At 45.4% G+C, this 18,846-nt stretch overlaps 1 protein-coding gene across 12 annotated transcripts in view; it reads left to right on the top strand.

The window, feature by feature from the left end:
• Positions 1–412: 412 nt before the first annotated feature.
• Positions 413–18,846, top strand: part of NEXN (nexilin F-actin binding protein) — a 48,531-nt gene continuing 30,097 nt past the window's right edge. For 5 of the 12 annotated variants that reach the window (XM_039485931.1, XM_039485922.1, XM_039485932.1 and 2 more), the window contains exon 1: positions 415–434. The gene's annotated coding sequence lies outside the window, so the exon portion shown is untranslated. Of the gene's footprint in view, positions 435–4,483; positions 4,580–4,975; positions 5,197–18,846 lie in introns of those variants that run through there. The other 7 variants (XM_039485930.1, XM_039485928.1, XM_039485934.1 and 4 more) reach the window with 5 other exon arrangements.

Raw genomic sequence — 18,846 nt, 5'->3', positions numbered from 1 at the left:
AGAAGCTGGTGGTAATCAGCATCCCGCAGAATTAGGATTAGGCTCTAAATCAGGTTCACATGTTTCCTGTTCTGATGTAGTCACCATCTTGTTTTTCAGCGAGATGGTCACCACTGTGTGCTTCAGATAGTATGTAGCAAGTAGTATTTATCATGTGACTTCCAATAAACTGTGCTGATGAAAATGGATACAAATTTGGAGAAAAGGAGTCAGTGTTCATGGATGCAGTTATTCTGGACTGTAATTTTTTTCTTTCTAGTTCATCCTGCAGCTGGCTGCTTCTATCACAGAAATTAAATCATTTGCATAGTTGCCTAGAAGAAAGTACATAAAGAAGATCGGTTGCTAACCAGCAACATATATCTGAAGTGCTTTCTACCTGTGCCTGCTATCCTGGGAAGCAGGAATGCCAAAGTTACACTTCAGCATTTATGGTATGTCTCCTACTTCACTACAGTAGTTTATATGTAGTGTTTCATAATGAAATATCAGAACTGAATATATTTGTTCAAACATGCTACTTTTGAATGCAACTTTCGATGCTAGTTGGAGCAAGTTACATGCAAAAGCCATATGGTACTGCTAAGGTCAGTCAAACATTAAACGATACAAGAATTATGATATTTATATTAGCTGTGATTTAGTTGAAATCTCACTTTTAATATGTTAATGATTATTCTACTTCACTTATGTAGTCTTTAGTTTTTACAAACTAAACATGTATCAACTCAAGTTGACTAATGGTAAGCATACTGGTGAACTGTCTACTGCCTAAATGAAATGGTTATATCAAATATAACAATTCAATGAAAACACTTTAGAAGAAAAATAATTCTCATTTTGAGTTATACAATGAATTTCCATATATAAAGCAAAACATTACTATATATTTGCTCTAACGCTCATTCATTATATGTAGTTGGACCAGCCTGATGCATATCTACTCCAATACTTCCTTACATATGTGTCTAAATTTTAATTAGGTTTTCCGGTAACGTGTGTACTTTAATATACCAATATTTTATTTGCAGCCAGCTTTGGCACCAATTAAACTTGTAGGTATGGGGGTTTTCTTCTCAAACTCTTTTTTAAATTTAAATATTTAAATGAAAAAGCAGGGAAGCAGAAACTATTAGGACATGTTTCATTTAGGTGCATTAATTTAAACTGAATTTTTTGTTTAATTCTACACATTAAACAATCCCCACACATGATTTTCAGCATGGTAAACTGATGATCTAGCAAAAGCCTAACAGAAAATTGGTGTCGTTTAGTCCCGTAGTTCAAAAGTTATTACTCCTTTTTCTATCAACCAAAACATAGGTGAAGAAAAGATCTAGACCTAGAATGACAAACATAGCCTGGAGGTAGGATCTAGACCATGTCATGAATGTAAGTGGCATGACAGACCTTCATAGACCTTGGAGTGTCTGATGGGGCTTAACCCCCAGCAGCTGCAAGGCAAGAGAAAGAACCCCAATTAGTCATGCTTTGCACCTGGGGGGTAATTAATAGGTCTGCTTCCTTTGGCCAGGAGGCAAGAAGAAGCTTGGTTGGAGAGTACCTGCAGAGGAGACAGGTCTCTCTAGCAGAGAGTAGCCCTGGTAAAGGGTTTAATAGCTAGGAAACAATGGAGGAAGAACGTAGGAGCAGGTTAGGTTCCTGCAGCGGAAGCCCTGAGGTAAAGTCAATAAGGGAACTACAATGAAGCTTCAGAGGGATGGAAGGATATTAGTTTGAAGACTTCTTTTGATTTTTATTTTATTTGTTTGTGGTAGCCTGGAAGAGGTTTAGACTTTTATGTGACATGGCTGGAGAGCCAAACCACTGAACATCAAGAGGGGATTTGGGGGAAGAAGTAGGCTGGGAGAAACCTCTGCAGGTCAAAGGAAGAGCTCAGTAGGGGGGCATTAGAGACGAGGCCACTTCAGTCAGAAATGAGATGGCACTTACGAGGTGAGGGTGCACTACTACAGAGTTCAGAGTAGCAGCCGTGGTAGTCTGTATCCGCAAAAAGAACAGGAGTACTTGTGGCACCTTAGACTACAGAGTGTAAGGCAATATCAGTGTATGGGCTTGGCTACACTTGCAAGTTGCAGCGCTGGTAGAGGCTTTCCAGCGCTGCAATTACACCCTGTCCACACTTGCAGGGCACAACCAGCGCTGCAACTCCCTGGCTGCAGCGCTGGCCGTACACCCAGGTCTGCTTGGGGTATAAGGGTTGCAGCGCTGGTTCTGCAGCGCTGGTCATCAACTGTGGACACTCACCAGCGCTGTTATTGGCCTCCAGGGTATAAGGAGTATCCCAGAATGCTTTTAACTAAATTATTCCCTTTGTTTTGTTATGCAGCCTCTCTTTGTTTTGTTGTCAATTCGGAGCTCCGAGCCCGGCACCGGCACCGGCACCGGGAGCTGCTTCAAACATAGCTCCTGTTTGCTGTCATTAATCTGTAACTACTGTCAACAATGAAATGAGATAACCCCTGCAGGGGTTGAGTGTTTGCTTTGCTTGAGAGAAACGGGGGAGGGGGCAGAGGGGGGAAAGAGTATGTTGGATGCAGGTTGTTTGCAGTTAACAGTAAGGGGGTGGGAAAATTTTCTGATTTTGCCCAGTGTCGGTTCCAAAAATCCACTCTCTCTCTCTCCCCCCCCCCCCGTCCCTGTCACACTGCCCCACACCCCCCTCTTTTGAAAAGCATGTTGCTGCCACTTGAATGCTGGGATAGCTGCCCATAATTCATCACTCCCAACAGCGCTGCAAATGCTACAAATGTGGCCACACTGCAGCGCTGGTAGCTGTGAGTGTGGCCACACACCAGCGCTGGCCCTGCACAGCTGGACGACCAGTGCTGCAACTACCAGCGCTGCAGATTTGTAAGTGTAGCCATACCCTATGTGAGAGTCTGAAGCAGTGACTGAGGTGTGAATGTTCCTGTCCTCTGTTAAGAGTTGACAACAATAAAATTAACAGCTAATGGGAAAAGGGATGGAAGTGAAGCCTTCAAGGGATGAGAATTGCAAGTTGCTGCAAGGAAAGAAAGCTGAAGGACAGAACAGAGAATGCATGCAAAGAAAAAGAGCAGAAACAGGTGGCCTAAAGGAAAGTGGGTTTTCTCACTGAATAATAACAGCACATGAATAAGTTATAAATAAGTGTAGTTACTACATAAACTATATTTTTCCCTTATACAAACCTTCCCTGACATTAGTGTCTAGATTGAGTAGTATATGAAGTTATGAATTTATATCCAGGACCATAAATTGATATGGAATCCAGTGATCTCCTCTCAGTTAGTTTGACACCCCCTCCTGCTCTAAGCCATCATACTTCAGGGGGAGGGATAGCTCAGTGGTTTGAGCATTGGCCTGCTAAACCCAGGGTTGCGAGTTCAAGCCTTGAGGGGGCCCCTTTAGGGATTTGGGGCAAAATCAGTACTTGGTCCTGTTACTGAAGGCAGGGGGGCTGGACTCAATGACCTTTCAAGGTCCCTTCCAGTTCTAGGAGATAGGATATCTCCATTAATTTAATTTAATTTGTTAGTAGAAAGGAGGAGCAAAGATGACTAATATTTTTTAAAGTTCTCAGATTCCACAGTGATGGGTACATTATAAATAGTTTTGTGGGGCAAAAAGCATCATTTTAACAACCTAAATAGATGGTACTTTCCCATCTAATTCTTGTAGACACCCAGACAGTACCCTATAACACAAGGTCACAGGACATTTTATTTTAACCCTCTCTTTCAAATTGCTCATAGCTATCTAAAAAGAAGTCAAGTTAAATCATCCCATCTTCATTTTAACCCAGAGACATTGGTTCAGCCACTTGAGTGAGGAAAGGATGAGGAATTTGTGTGTCCCTGCCTTGCTCACTTTTTTTTTCCTTTTTAAATCTCCAGAGAGTACAGTGATCATTGTGATCATTTAGTCTGACCTGTTATATAGCATAAGCTCTAGACCTTCCCCAAAATAATTCCTAGAGCAGATCTTCTAGAAAAACATCTGATCTTCATTTAAAATTCAATGATGGAGAATCCACCACAACCCTTGGTAAATTGTTCCACCAGTTAATTACTTTCAGTAATTAAAAAACTATGTCTTGTTTCCAGTCTGATGTTCAAACTGCCACCTGCACTATCATTTATTATTCCAAGGTGTATGCAACCAAGTCGAATCCACTGTACTAAGCCCAGTACAACAGATAACTCGTATTTAAGTTTTTAAGTTATATTTGTGTATCTAGCACAGAAACGTTCTTAATTTCCAGAGCAAGGAAGCTAGGGACCATCTGTTCCCTAAATGCCTGTTTTGGAATAATTTATATATACTTCATTAGGAAGCCAACTTAGTTCTATAGAGCTGGCACTGGCCGGACTCTTCCCCACTCCACCACAGTTAACTGTCACATACTATTATTAGCTGTCTGCTTTCATGGGCTCAATGCTATAAAATGCCCCAGGGCTTTAGGGCCTGAGGCCCAGAGCGCAGTTGCTCACAAAGCATACACCAGTGAGTGATCTCTGCGTGTCCTGGTGCAGAACTTTGTGTGGGAAGAGGCCCCTTGAAAGGCTTGCTGGGGGTGAGTATTTTCTGACTGCTTAGACGACACTAAGGTGATAGGTGCCTTCCAAATACCTGAGGCGCCCTGGGTATATCTACCTGCCACGGCCTCACCTCTGCCCAGCATGGCAGGTGCCACTTGGCCACGGCACGGTCTGTTTCGCTGCACTGGTCCCGTGCTTGTCTCACCTGCCAGGCTTCCTTGGGTCACCTCCCCTCCCCGCCTTCAAGAGGAGCCGGCCCGGGAACGCTTTGCTCCCGGGAGCCCCGGGTTATTTATAGCCGGTGGCGCTTCCAGCCCGAAATAACCGCCGCCGTGGCTGGGCGGGCTGGCCCCATGCGGCGCGGCCGGGGGCTTGGCTCTGCCCCAGGCGCGCTGAGTCGGACTGTGCCGGAGGGGAGGGGGCCGCGGCGGCAGCGGCAGCGTCGGGACAGCTGCAGCCGGGCCGGGCGCGCCTGGAATGCGGGCGCGGGCTGCGCACCAGGACTTTTATGGAAACTTGCAGAGCCGGAGGCAGCGGCGGCAGCCAAGGGGCGCTCAGCAGCAGCCACAGCCGCGCCGCCGCCGCTCTCCAGCCAGGCAGCCAGCCAGCCCTCGGGATTAGCGTGAGCCGGAGCCGCGGGCAGGACCCACAGGTAAGACGCTCCGCGGGGCGTAAAACTCCTCCAGAAAACTTCAGCGGGATCGGCGCGGCCCCCGCTCCGCGCAGCCAGGGCGCTGCTCTCCCAGCCCGGGCGCACGGCGCAGGGTTTTCCCCACCCAAACCATGCCCAGACCGACTCCTCTCCTCCCTGTGCCTCTGTCCCGTCCTGCGGCTCCCCCTTCTCCTCTCCGCCGCGGGGCCTGGCTCCGCTGCCCCCAGCCCGCCTCCCCTCCGCCGTGAGCCCCAGCTGGGGCTCCCCTTTCCCCTCTCCCGGGGCTCCCCCTGTCGCACCCTTGGCTGCGCCGTCCCCCAGTCCCCAGTAGAGCGTCAGCTATGGTGAGATATTAAGGCCAGAAGGCGGCACCCCGTCGTCCAGCCCGACTCCTGCGTATCACAGGCCACCCCCCGCACCCGCACCCTAAACGCAACACCTGAAACGCGGCCCAAGTGTTACACCCCCGCCTCGCGGGAGACCAGGTCCTTGCAGCCGCAGGCCCCCCGCAGCGGCAGGGAAATGAGTACATGCGATGCCTGTTTCGTTGTGGTTCAGGGGGACACCGCTGAGTTTTGTCATCTCGCTGCTGGGGCAGCCCCCAGCTTTCCCCTCTCCGGCTTTGAAGCCATTTCAGCTGCCCAGCAGCGCGCACACAGGGCTAGACAGCAGGAGAGCCTGTGTCAGACACTAGCTCAGCGTCGGGGGACGCCAGCTAGAACAGTGCAGGCCTGAGCTGTCGCTGTGACTGGACTGTTACCATACAGATGAGCGGCGCCTGGTCTGGGGGGGAGAAGTGAAGCAAATCTTATGCACTGGCCCATGTCTCCTCATCCACAGCTGTGTGTGGGGACCCTGGCCTTTCAGGAATTTAACCTATTCCTGTTGAATGACTTGGGTTAACCTGTGTTTTGGGGGTTGTTTTTTTTCTGACTCCCAGATGTCAGGCTAGAGTGAAAAGGAAATCTCTTAACACTTGCAGGTGTAGAACTGATTGGAGACTAGGGAGATGTCTACTGGAAATAAGATGCTGAGCTAAAAATAGTGCCAGGGTTAGTGGTGACAGAGTCCCTGGGTGAGGGGGTGGAAGAGCTGTCTACAGCCTATACCCCTAAATCTAACTCAGCAAACCAGCACTGCGCTTATTTGCTTATTTTTATAATTGTAGTCACTGCTGCTTGCGTCACTTTCACTAAATTTAATAAAAGGCACCTTTGGATAACATTACTATAGTCATAGCAAAAAAATGCTTTGCTGCCGTGCTCCAATAAAGCACTGTTTTAGCCACATGTCCCCTTCTCTATGCTTTATGCGCAGAAATAATTACTACCTATGTGACTTAACTCATTTTTTTAAAATAACAATAAATAATGAATGTGGGGAAATAGTTGGCCGGTGAAGAAGGGCTTTGTGATTAATAGCAAAATAACTTATGACATACAAATGAAGGATCAAGAGGGCCTACCTGGAAACAGTGATGAGTGAGACAGACAGACCAAAATGGTCTTTACTCCTTAAACCGTGACCCAGTTCAAATCAGCAGATAGTGTAACTTATTGGCCTGTAGAAAAAACTGACAAGTCATTTTAATGTTTTTTGTTAAATGCAATATGCCTGTTTAATAAAACTGTGATCTAGGCCAGTGTGAAGTGGTGGGGCATTTATAGCAACTTTTAACGTAAAATGATTACAGGTCTCAAACGCTGTAATGAGCTGTATTAGTATTAATTCAATAGTATTTCAAAATTTTCAGTTTTATGATGTTTGTCATCATAAAGGAGCCCAGGAAAGAAATATGAATGGAGTCAGTAATTTGGGCAGCTAATCTTTTTGCTAAAATTGTTATTTTGATTGAGTTGTTTAAAAATACTCTCTCTTTAGTAGAGCTGTGCGTGCGCAAGCCATTTCTTATGTCTGTCTCTCAGTAGTTGGAGTTCAATAAGGATGACAAAATAAATTCCTCCTTCCCTTCTGTTCTCATCCAAAATGTCTCTATAAGTTGCTTCCAAATGGTGCAATCTAATGTTAGATATATTTTCAGATAAAATAAATTTAATTATAGTTTTGTCTGCTTGGCTTTATTAAAAGTAATCTGAAAATGGAACATTTTATGAGTACATTTTACATTGCTTTCTTAAACGATCAGTGTCAAAATGTTTTTTTGTTGTAATTGAATTTTATGTTTGAGAATGTATTTTGCGGATGTCATTTGTTCAGACATTTCTTTTAATGGTAAGGGAGATCTCTTTTGCCAATTGAATAAATATATATTTGTAAGAAATACTGTTGATAAAAGGTAGAAGTATTTTGAAGATTTGACAATGAGGAATTGATCATTTACATCCTGGAAATTTACAAGTACATGGAAATATGTACTGGGCCCATAAAGTTTAAGATATCCATTTTCCTCAATGGAAGAAGCCACTATAGCCTACTGTGCTTAAACTCATCTCTAAGGATATCTTGCTGAACAGGAGAGAGTGCCATTTCCCAGCTGTTCCAATGTCTGAAGTAAATTGGAACCTAGGGCATGGTTACACTTACAGATGTAGAGTGCTGTGAGTTAAACCCACCATCATAGAGTGCAGTAGGGAAAGCCTTGCAGTCTGTCCACATTGACAGCTTCAAGTGCACTGCTGTGGCCACATTTGTGGTACTTGCAGCGGCATTAGGAACGGTGCATTATGGGCAGCTATCCCAGCATGCAAGTGACTGCAACGTGCTTTTCAAATGGGGGTGGAGTGTGACAGGGAGTGTGTTGTGTGTATGTGGGGGGGGGGGAGAGTGGGTTTTGTGGGGGCTGAGAGCATGTCAGCATGCTGTCTTGTAAGTTCTGACAGCAGCAGACCTCCCCCCCACTCCTGCCTCTCTCTCTCACTCACAGCATTCCACACTAATGGTTGCTTTGTCTCGGGGCAGATAAGCAGCCGGCTGTCAGAAATGGAGCTTTCAAAGGGCATATCCGCATTCTTGTTGCAATTGAAAACAAAGACAAGAGTGGCCACTTGACTTAAGAGGATTATGGGACATTTCCGGAGGCCGATCAGAGCGCAGTAATGCAACACCTCGTTCACACTGGCGCCATGCCGCTCCAGCCGGGGCACAGCAAATGTTATTCGACTCGCTGAGGTGGAGTACCAGCTGGTCTTTAGCCATGGAGTCAGAGCGCTGTACATGCCTTGCCAGTGTGGACGGGTAGTGAGCTATTGGGCCCGGGGCTCCTTTATTGCGCTGTAACTTCCAAGTGTAGCCAAGACCTTAGATGGGGAAAAAAAGATGGGTCAGATTCAGTCTAGGAAGACTGAAGTGATGGTTAGAAGCAGAGAAAAGCATTTCAAGGAAGTAGTAGGAGCTGCGACCTCAAGGTGTTATGCAGTCTCTCAGTCCTGTTGGCGTCAACTCTACTCCTGGACTATCCAACAGAAGCAGCAGCCAGAAATGCCTTTTATCTTTACTGAGGGTATGTCTACACTACGGGATTATTCCGATTGTACAGAAACCGGTTTTTTAAAACAGATTGTATAAAGTCGAGTGCACGCGGCCACACTAAGCACATTAATTCGGTGGTGTGCGTCCATGTACCGAGGCTAGCATCGATTTCCAGAGCGTTGCACTGTGGGTAGCTATCCCGTAGCTATCCCATAGTTCCCGCAGTCTCCCCCGCCCATTGGAATTCTGGGTTGAGATCCCAATGCATGATGGGGCAGAATCACGGGGTGATTCTGGGTAAATGTCGTCACTCAATCCTTCCTCCGTGAAAGCAACGGCAGACAATCATTTCGTGCCCTTTTTCACCTGGATTGCCCTGGCAGACGCCATAGCATGGCAACCATGGAGCCTGTTTTGCCTTTTGTCACTGTCACCGTATGTGTACTGGATGCTGCTGACAGAGGCGGTACTGCAGTGCTACACAGCAGCATTCATTTGCCTTTGCAAGGTAGCAGAGACAATTACCATCCCTATTGCACTGTCTGCCATGTAAATTGGCGATGAGATGATGGTTATCAGTCATTTTGCACCGTTTGCATTTGGAAATTGGCGATGACGGTTATCAATCCTTTTGTACCGTCTGCTGCTGTCATGGGTGCTCCTGGCTGGCCTCGCTGAGGTCGGCCGGAGGTGCATGGACAAAAATGGGAATGACTCCCTGGGTCATTCCCTTCTTTCTGTTTTGTCTAAAAATAGAGTCAGTCCTGCCTAGAATATGGGGCAAGTGTACTAGAGAACCAGAGAGCACAGCTGCTCCGTGTCAGAGCCCCAGAGATCCCGCAGAAATGATGAGCTGCATGCCATTCTAGGGGGTGTCCCTGCAACAACCCCACCCGTTGCTTCCCTCATCCCCCAATCCTCCTGGGCTACCGTGTCAGTGTCCCCCCATTTGTGTGATGAAGTAATAAAGAATGCAGGAATAAGAAACACTGACTTTTAGTGAGATAAAATGAGGGGGAGGCAGGCTCCAGCTGCTATGATAGTCCAGGCAGGACATTAAAGGGTGGGGGGGAGAGGAGCGCAGCCTCCCACTGCTATGATAGTCCAGGCAGTACAGAATCTTTTCTTTAGACATGAAAGGGGGGGGGGGGTGATGGAGCTCAGCCCCCAGTTGCTATGATGAGGACAGTTACCAATCCTTCTGTACCATCTGCCGGGAATGACCGGGAGTCATTCCTATTTTTACCCAGGCGCCCCCGGCCGACCTCACCGAGGCCAGCCAGGAGCACTCACGGGCTGATGATGACGATGGATAGCAGTCATATTGTACCGTCTGCCACCAGGAAGGGGATGCTGGTGTTCAGTGCTGCAGCACCCCATCTACCAGCAGCATGCAGTAGACATAGGGTGACATTGAAAAAAGGCGAGAAATGATTTTTTTCCCTTTTCTTTCGAGGGGGGCGAAGGGTGTAAATTGACAACATACACCCTGAAACACCCGGGAAAATGTTTTCGACCCTTCAGGCATTGGGAACTCAGCCAAGAATGCAAATGCTTTTCGGAGACTGCGGGGACTGTGGGATAGCTGGAGTCCTCAGTACCCCCTCCCTCCCTCCATGAGCATCCATTTGATTCTTTGGCTTTCCGTTACGCTTCTCACGCAGCACTGTGCTGAGTCCCTGCTGTGGCCTCTGTCTATCATAGCCTGGAGATTTTTTCAAATGCTTTGTCATTTTGTCTTCTGTAACGGAGCTCTGATAGAACAGATTTGTCTCCCCATACAGCAATCAGATCCAGTATCTCTCATACAGTCCATGCTGGAGCTCTTTTTGGATTTGGGACTGCATCGCCACCCGTGCTGATCAGAGCTCCACGCTGGGCAAACAGGAAACGAAATTCAAAAGTTCGCGGGGCTTTTCCTGTCTACCTGGCCAGTTCAGATTGCTTTCTAGATCGGTCACAATTGGTGCACTGTGGGATACCGCCCAGAGGCTAATACCATCGATTTGTGGCCACACTAACCCTAATCCGACATGGCAATACCGATTTCAGTGCTACTCCTCTCGTCGGGGAGGAGTACAGAAATCGGTTTAAAGAGCCCTTTATATCGATATAAAGGGCCTCATTGTGTGGACGGGTGCTGGGTTAAATCGGTTTAACGCTGCTAAATTCAGTTTAAATACGTAGTGTAGACCAGGCCTGAGCCAGGAGACTTCATCCTCTCCTTTCAAATGCAGGTGTAACTACAGAGATCTATCTATCATTTCCACCCTGGATTACTGCAGTGTGTTTTATCTGGACATGACCTTGGGGTCTATATGGAAACTGTATCTAGTTCAACAAGCAGTGCTCCACACTCTACCTTGGATCCTTGCCCTATATGATTCTGCATTTCAAGGTCCTAGTCTTTGTTTTTAAAACATCCTCTCAGCCTTCGTCAAACTGTCTCCATCACATCTGCTCCTCTATTCTGCTGCAGCATCTGTAATAATGTGGGATGTTGTAGTTTAGGGCTGAGCATGTTGCTTTCTCACTCAAGGAAATTTGCTACCACCAGAAATTAGGATGAGTCAGAGTCTTGCTACATAAGGCCCAGTGTAAGGTTACCCAAAGTATGCCTTTTCCCAGTAATATGGCAGATTCTCCCCCTCCCCCATACATTTTTCCTGGAACATAGACCTTAAGATCATTCCCCACTTTCTTAAACCCGGTGGGAACAAGAAGGCCGCTCTCTATCATACAGAAAAAAGATTATCCTAAGTTTGGACATAGTACTGAGATACTATGGTAATGGTGCTTATTCGAAATGTCTATCAGTATAAGCAAAGCAATTACAATAATCTAATTTACCATAATAATGTCTGCTAAGATTATTCCGCTATGATACTTTAGCTGTAACATAGTCGTGCATCTAACTTGGAGCTGTAATGTGAGCACCTTCACTTTATAAAACTGGATCTTTAAAGTTTAAAAGTTTGGGAAAAGAAGAATGAATATCATCTCTGTTCAGTGGTTTAATTACTGGTTGATATTCTAGACACACATCAATTTCATGTAATTTTGGGGGTAAATAGTTTCTCTTATGTAAAATATGCAAAAATATGAGTTGGTTTTGTGAACGAATGCAGAATAAGATTCTAGGGGCGAGATCCTAAGCTGATATCCAGTGTCAGCTCCATTGAAGTCAATGGAGCAATAGCAGTTTACACCAGCTGAGGTATGATGCTTTCAGTATCTGCTTTGTGCAGAGGCTAGTGGTAGTTTCAAACTAGGCCTTATTTTGCTATATTTTAAAAGATGTAGTTTGAGAAAGTTATAGTCAGGGTATAAGTAGGGCTCAAGTGATGAACAGTGAGCAGGGGAAATGCTCCTTTCTTTTGTCCTCTTCCCAGCTTCATTAAACTCAGTTTTTATTAAATATGTTAACTAGCTGTGCTTTCTTGTCCCTAAGAGCCTTGACCACAAGTAGTAAATTTCCAAGTCTCAAAAGATTGTTTTATAAGTAGGAAACCATCTTCTCTGTGGGTGGGTCATCAAAAGGAGACAGATGGTAAACGTAAGACTATGCTGTGAAAATACATGTTTATACTGTTGCCAGTAAGACAGTAGGTAAGCCTATTAGAAAGGGGAGTTATTGAGGAACTAGATACGTTGTTTTCAACCTAGCTTTCTATTCCTGTATCTGCTGAAAATAGCCCTTTATTTAGGGGTAGAGTAGAGGTGGACTAAGTCCCAAGTAGGTCTTCTCCATCTGTATCATCTATATGAGAATGTTCATTAGTCTATTGCTAAACATAAGTTTTCACAGTTTCAAACTAGTATAACTAAATTGCTTCAAAATAGGAAATAAGGACAGTTTTAATCTGCCTTAGGTCTTCTGTTAATGATAGACAACATATTTTAAAACAAAATCTAGAATAACTTTATTTGATGAAGGCTATGCAACAGCTTTTGTTCAGTTAAAGGACGGTGTAACTCTTACATAAGGGGATACATTATGTTTAAACAGACTTTTCAGCTTAAGAGTTGACAAGGAAGAATCAAATTTTTGCTGTCTTGTAACATCTTTCTGTATTTATTTTAATTTTGTCTGAATAGCAGTGATTTGTGTGTGTGTGTGTGTGTGTGAGAGAGAGAGAGAGAGAGAAGTGACCCAATTATAGCTGGTAAAGACATATCATATAGTCGGTTATTTCCCCTCCACCCCCATCTTAGAACCAGTAAGATAAGTAAATTGTGTTTTTTAAACAATCCTGCAGAGATTCAGATATTTTCCCATAGCAGCTAAACCAATAACATTACCTAACCTGTTTCCTAGTTTTACGTCTGTTACTGTTTTTGTAATAGTCATCAAGCACTATAGTTAAGATTTCATTTTTAGCCTATTGAGTAATAATTTTCTCCATTATATGCAGACAAGCCATTCTTATAATGGGGTTTCCTCTGCTCTGCAGCTCCAGGGTCCAGATCAGACCTGTCAATCACAGGATGGAGGTTTGGCTTCCCGTCCTGCAAAAACCCCTACGTAGACTGCTTATAAAGATTAAACATAATCTAAGAACTTTGATTAACAGTATTAAAACATTAGACTAATATTTCCTGAGATGTACCTTTACCCAGCTGAACTGAAATGTAACTTTAGATGTATATCAGTTAGAGAGGCGATGAGATGACAAGACTGACTAGTCCAAGAAGCAAAATAATCAGGTAACAAATTCATTTCTCCATCATATTCAGGTTTGTCATTCCAACTATGGGAATGCTATAGAAGGGAAACTCTATGGGAGGGCTCCAATAACCAAAAATATGTACAGAAAAGTTGGAACAGTATTGTGATATCAAGGAAGCAAACTTTCCCTGAAAACCTGAGATATGATTGTTATGCACAACCAAGTATACAATGAAGACACAGCACCCATTGATGGGGTAAAAATACACAATGCCTATGTACAGTAGGCCTCTGCCTTCCCAGAGAGTAAACCTTGCTTCTGTTACAAGGACTTGCTTTCACTGGGACAGGCTTCCTTCCAAAACTGGGATATATAACTGTGAGACTTTTAGAAGCAGTAATAGTTCCCCCTAGCCAAGGGAATTAGTGAAGGCACTCATAGCAAAATGCCCTCTTATTTAGAAGCAGCATAGCATACAGAGACTCTACTGGTCGATTCTTTCCTAGTGATAAGGCCAATCTGAAGGATCCTTCATCTAATATTGTTGCTCATGAAGGGTAGCTTACTTATGAGTAGGTCCAAGCAAAAACATATAAAGGGCTTGCTTATATAAACAGTTAGCATGCAGCAAGTTGGGGTGTAAATCTACCTCAAATTAGACCGGGGTCGGCAACCTTTCAGAAGTGCTGTGCCGAGTCTTCATTTATTCACTCTAATTTAAGATTTCGCGAGCCAGTAATACATTTTAACATTTTTAGAAGGTCTCTTTCTATAAGTCTATAATATATAACTAAACTATTGTTGTATGTAAAGTAAATAAGGTTTTTAAGACGTTTAAGAAGCTGCATTTAAAATTAAATTAAAATGCAGAGCCCCGCCGGACCGGTGGCCAGGACCCAGCCAGTGTGAGTGCCACTGAAAATCAGCTCGTGTGCTGCCTTTGGCACACATGCCATAGGTTGCCTATCCCTGGATTAGACTGTCACACATGGAGTGTCTGCATGGAGTCTGTTGCTGTGCATGAAAAGTTCCATAGTGCACTTTGATCTGCCCCACTTGGAAATGGTGAGGAAGTAGCTCTGTTCCTTCCTTTCTGAAAGATCCTAGAGGGTAGTATCAGACATCAAACAGTATTCAGTTTTGTCACTGTTTCTGTTCAAGGTATATAGGATGTTATTAGGAGTGCAACTGTGGGCTGAAATGTATTTAGCATGCAACAGATGTACTTCATACACCGCTACCTCAATATAACGCAACCCAATATAACACAAATTTGGATATAATGTGGTAAAGCAGTGCTCCGGGGGGGTGGGCTGCGCACTCCGGTGGATCAAAGCAAGTTCAATATAACACGGTTTCACCTATAACACGGTAAGATTTTTTGGCTCCCAAGGACAGCGTTATATCGAGGTAGAGGTGTATCTTCTGACATAGATGGTGGAGTATGATTTACCCAGCATCAAAAAGTAATTGCAGTAATTGGATTAGAGCCATCTAGCTGTGTGTGAAATTTAGATTAAGGGTAAAGTGATACTTATAGGTCAGGGAAGCAACTGGAAGAAATGGCACTAGAGTTGCTACCCATCTGGTTTTTACCTGGACAGTCCAGTTTTTGACTTCTGTGTCTGGGTGCCATTTAGGGTTGTCAGGTGCCCGGTTTACTGCTACTGCTACTTCAAGGGCACCTTACACTGCCTTCACAGACCGGGTCCTTGAGACAATCCAGCAAGTGAAGGGGGTGGGGCCCAAGGGAGAGGTGGAGCAGAGGCGGGATAAGGGGTGAGGCCTCAGGGTCTGATTCCCAGGAATTAGAAAGGTGGCAACCCTAAATGGTACTTATATCAGTGTCCCCACTTACAGAAGTATGCCTGCCATTTTTCAGGCTCACAACATGGAGTCTTATTGGATCTGCATCTGGATGGTCAAATAGTAGTAGTTGCCAACGGCGTTTTTCCAACATATTTTCTTAAGTAAGAAGATTGCAGACTTTCTGAATATGGACCTCACTGTGGTCAGCCATGCCTTTGTTAATGTAAAATTGAGGTGTTCAGCTAATGGTAGCTTCCCTAGACTCTCTCAAAATAGCCTTGAACATCTATAAGGCCCAAACTTAAAAGCATTTTTAAATATTAAAAAGCCTTAAATGGAGCTGAGGGTGGTACATAAATGTAATGTGCTACCTATGCCAAAATCTACATAGTAAGCAGTTGCATTCTGTACTAGCTGCAATTTCCAGAGTATTTTAAGGGGAAGTCACGTATAGAGTATATAACCAGTTACATGTATTAAGGCGGTGGGGAGTATGCAGTGATGAGCTGCCAAAATACTAACAACCGGTTCCCTCCTCCTCACCCCAGGAGGGGGGTCATGCCTCCCCCCCGCCGGGGGACTCCTGCCCCATCCAACCCCCCATGTTCCTTGACAGCCCCCGCCCCGAGATCCGTGCCCTATCCACCCCCTTCCCTGTCCCCTGACTGCCCCTTGCCACCCCATCCAACCCCTTCTCTCATTCTTGATGGCACCCAGGGACCCCTACCCCATCCAACCACCCCTTCTCTGTCCCCTGACTGTCCCTGGAATCCCTACCTCTAACTGCCCCCCACTGCCCTATCCAACCCCTGCTCCTTCCTGACTGCTCCCCCAGGACCCTTCCCCCGTTCAATCCCCCTGTTCCCTGCCCTCTGACTGCCCCAACACTAGTCCACCCACTGCAACTCCCCTGCCCTCTTCCAACACCCGCTCCCTGCTCCCTTACCCTGCTGCCTGGAGATGGGGGCCCAGCTGGGCTGGGGCTGGAGCCACCGGGCTGACGTCGGGCCGGACCCCGGGGGCCGGGGCAGGAACCGGAGCCGCGCCGGACCCGGGGCCAGACCCGGGCAGGAACCGAGCCGCCCGGCGGACCCGGGCCGACCCGGGGCCGGGCAGGAACCGGAGCCGCGCCGCCCGGCCGGACCCCGGGGCCGGACCCGGGGGCCGGGGGTGGAACCGGAGCCGCGCCGCGCGGCCGGCCCCGGGGGCCGGGGCAGGAACCGGAGCTGCGCCGCCCGGCGAGGTCGCGGCTGGACCCGGAGGCCAGGGCAGGAGCCGCGCCGCCCGGCCGAGCTCGCGGCAGGACCCGGGGGCCGGGGCAGGAGCCGCACTGCCCTGCCCGGCGATGTCGCAGCTGGACCCCGGGGGCCAGGAGCCCCGCCACGCCGCCCTGCCCCAGGGTCCCCCCGCGACCTCGCGGGGCGATGTGGCGCCTGGAGCCCTCCTCCCGCTGGTGCCCTCGCCCTCCGGCCTTGGCCCCAGCTCAAACTCACCTGCAGGAAGCCTCTGCTTTCTTCTCAGCCCTCCCAGGCTTCCTGAGCGAACAGCTGATTCGCGGGAAGCTGGGGAGGGGGAGGAGAAGCCAGAGGAGCGTTCAGAAGAGGAGGCGGAGTGAGGTGAGCTGGGGCCAGGGGAAGGGTAGGGAGCTGCTACAGCTTTTATTAAATTTAAAAGCCCTTTTGGAACTAGTTGTTCCTCCAGGAACAACCGGTTCTAAACGGGCTTCTAAATTTAATAACCGGTTCGTGCGAACCGCTGCGAACCGGCTGCAGCTCACCACTGGGAGTATGTCAGCTGACAGAAAAGTAGTGCCCTGTGCAAGGTCATCTTTGGAACCCTCTTCCTCCAGATCCTAGATTTGGTGACTTTCAGGATACACTGAAAGGTCCATCTGATTTCCAAAGATTTTGTAGGGCAAAGGAGAACAAAAGTTGAATAGTTTTGTCAATTTTTGAATCTTCTTAATGATTGTTTTACGTTTCTGTTAAATGCATGTGGTAAAACTGATTTAGCTGTATTTATTTATATTTTAAACATAACACATGAATGTGCTAGTTCCAAGGCTGCCAAATCAGAAACAAGGTTGGGGGCGGGGGTTTGATGTTTCTTTTCCTGACTTTCCCAGGTGGATCTTGGCTATCAAGATCCACCTGGAAAAATGGCTTTAACCAAACAGAACAGGCCATGCTTATCACAACAGGGTTGCTAGTTGAGGACACTAAGAAAACAGCATGAGATATACCCTAAAACAAATGCTCAAAGGGTAAACTGACACCTACTAAAGTTTGCAGGAATCCAGATACCACAAAAATGTTTGCAAGAAGCATCTAGAGTATTTCTAGACACAACAGAATTAGAACATGCTATCACCAACTTGCAGACAGGCAGTCCAAATGGAAACTACAGCTGATTTGAGTACTTTTTGTGTTTTTATTCAACAGTTCAAATAACTCTAACAAACTCATGCGCCTGCCTTTTATCAGTCCATGAGTAGGGTATTTGGTATTATTAATGTATCAACTTTCATTTGGGAAGGCTGATAAAAAATACTTGGTTTAAGATTGGTTACAGTTGGGTTCATTAGAGGTCGTGATCCTGTCAGAGGATATGTACCTAATGAACTGAAGTTGGTGGAAAGTTTTTTGCTTTTATAAACCACAGCAGAATCACTGTGCCTAATTACTCTCACACACTGTTGTTTCTTGCTGTTGTAACTACTGTGGTCTACAAGACCATCTGTTAGCATATCAGAATTCCATATTAGTCTAAGATATAGTAGCATCCGTAGGCATTTAAGGTTCCAGGATAATTTTTTTAAATGCTTTATATTGAAAACAAGTGGCTACTACTTTATGAAGCCATAAAGATCCACATTCATTATTAAAATAATTTATTAATGAGTAAAGAGATGAGTAGGGAGCTTACAGCCTACTTTAGTAGACCTTTGTTAATTAAAAGTCTTATTTCCATAGATTTTAAAATATCGATCACTGTAATAAATATATTTATATCCATCATCATCAAGAGCTGAGAAAGGACACTGGCCAGCTGAAACCAGCTGTTTCAAAAAACAGATTCAAGTGCCTGTGTTCCTAACACCATCTTCATTATTAAAAAAACACATTGAAGTCTAGATTGTTGTAGGAATTGTTCTACTTCTTGTTTTTCAGTCATTTCGGGCAATGAAAATAGACTAGCCAGGTTGACATTCTGCTTGCTTTAAATAGCATTGCAGTGTTATGTTGCTTACAAATACTGCAGAGAAATATTTACATTTATAAAACTATTTCCATTAATGATTTTAAGTTAAAAAGATAAAATATAGAATAATGTTTAAAAAATTTATATAACAAATTATAGCAGTTTCATGAAGAGAGGCTTCGGCCCCAATCCAGCAATGAGCTAAGCATAGGCAGACCCTTGGGCTGGAATTCATTGCAGGACTGAGGCCTTATTTTATAAGTCATTATATTGAAAAGCATGGTTTAAGAAAACAGCTAATGTGTAATGAAAAAATCAAATTGTACTATGCAATGATGAGTATTATGTGGCTTTAATCAAATAAACTTGACTTTCACAGATGCTACCCATAAGACCTAATGCTGCTTCAGGAAATAAGGAATTCACAAGAAAAAAAATTACTTCTGGTTATAGCCTCAACCGCCTATTTGGTCCCACATACAAAGTTTGAAAACTGTGATAACACATTCCTAGAGATATCTTTAAGTTTTTGCGGGAAAGG

This window comes from Mauremys reevesii, linkage group 8 (genome assembly GCF_016161935.1).
Source record: "Mauremys reevesii isolate NIE-2019 linkage group 8, ASM1616193v1, whole genome shotgun sequence".
Classification (NCBI taxonomy): domain Eukaryota; kingdom Metazoa; phylum Chordata; order Testudines; family Geoemydidae; genus Mauremys; species Mauremys reevesii.
Note: the sequence above shows the minus strand (reverse complement) of the source record. Positions and strands in the feature narration are given on the sequence as shown.